The sequence below is a fragment of the Propithecus coquereli genome, unplaced genomic scaffold, assembly GCF_000956105.1.
Source record: "Propithecus coquereli isolate 6110/MARCELLA unplaced genomic scaffold, Pcoq_1.0 Scaffold44, whole genome shotgun sequence".
Classification (NCBI taxonomy): Eukaryota; Metazoa; Chordata; class Mammalia; order Primates; family Indriidae; genus Propithecus; species Propithecus coquereli.
Window position 1 is genome coordinate 1,590,450 of NW_012150174.1, and position 1,513 is coordinate 1,591,962.

The following is a 1,513-nucleotide window of genomic DNA, read 5'->3' on the forward strand; positions in this document are numbered from 1 at the left end:
TAAAATTATCTTTTTATTTTAAGGATTACTTTTCTTGTATAATTACTTTCTTTTAGGATCATAATTTCTTAGTTGATATTTTACACTAGTTTAGGATTATTTTTTTGTCAGTCCTTTTTACTAGATCTTCCCTATATACATTGTTTACAGAAAGGCTTAAATCCCCTTCTAGAAAGGTTCAAAAGACCTGCCCACCTCCCTCCAGGGCACAGTATCATAGTAACAGCATGTCTCGTGTCGTTTGAGAAATGTAGCCAAGAATAGAATAGCTGTCTCTCTATAAGTTTATTTGGTGGCTGGCATTAGTTCTTGTTTTCTATTTAAATTTGATTGTTTTGCCATTCAAATTCTTCTTTTCCCATTTAAGACTCACATATATTTTAGAGGTAGGTTCTACTTCAGCAGATAATTACATTATATCCAGGGAGCTAGAAAACTTTTAAAGCTGGCTGCTTAGAACCTTATATGCTAACTTTTGTCATAATATAATTTCATTTTCTCCACCCTCCATCTGAATACACTATAACCTATTAATTGGAACTTGAGTTGTTTTCAGTTCTTTTGTTACTAAATAAAATGCTAGTAAAATATTACTTTATAAGTTGCTTATTTTCTCATCTGAAGTTTTTGGGGGAGGTGTCCATAATCTCAAAAATAGTACTAGGGAGTCAGAGGGCATGAAAGGTTTTTATGGTACTTATTACATATTGCTAGATTGCTCTTTAGAAAGACAGAACTCATTTATGCTGCTAATAACATGCACATCACCCTGATTTTTGACATCCCTAGCAGTACTTTTATTAATTTTATTTGTAATTATTTGTCAATTTTTGGTAAGCACAGGAAGGCACCTTAAAGTCATGTCCTTTAACTGTTAGCAGAGTCTCACTGTCGTTATTTGTGAACTGTCTGGGTGGAAAATTTTTTCCATTTTTCTTTTTAAATGTTAATATTTTAATAAAAGGTACAGTATTCAAATAATGCAACAATAATAACAGTCATAATAGTGGCAGTAGTAGTGGTGGTGATAGTAGCAGCAATCACTAACCTTTACTGAATGCTTGCTAGGTGCTGGGCCCTTGTATAAACACTTTACTCATTTTTACAACAACCTTGTTGCTTAGGTACTGTTATTATTGCCATTTTACAGATGAAGGAAGCAAGATATAGGGAAGTTACCCAACTTGCCCAAAGTGACACTGTTAATACATGGTGGAGCCAGGATTTGAAGACAGGTAATCTGTTTACCAGAGCCTGTATTGTAGATCCTTGCAACTCAAAGTGTGGCTTTCGGATCAGCAGCATTGGCATCACCTGAGATCTTGTTAGCAATGCATAATTCCAGCCCTCACCCCACACCTACTGAAGCAAAATATGGATTTCAATAAAATCCCTGGTGATCCATATGCTTCACTGATCCATTAAGTGGTGATCCATTAAAGCTTGAAAAGCTCTACTCTAAACCACTATATTATACTAATTATTATTATTGATGAACATTTTGGCATTTCTC

General features: G+C 34.2%; 1 protein-coding gene across 1 annotated transcript in view; it reads left to right on the forward strand.

The window, feature by feature from the left end:
- The window catches only part of UEVLD (UEV and lactate/malate dehyrogenase domains), a 50,744-nt gene that overhangs the window by 29,070 nt on the left and 20,161 nt on the right, over window positions 1-1,513 (forward strand). The window lies entirely within an intron of this gene.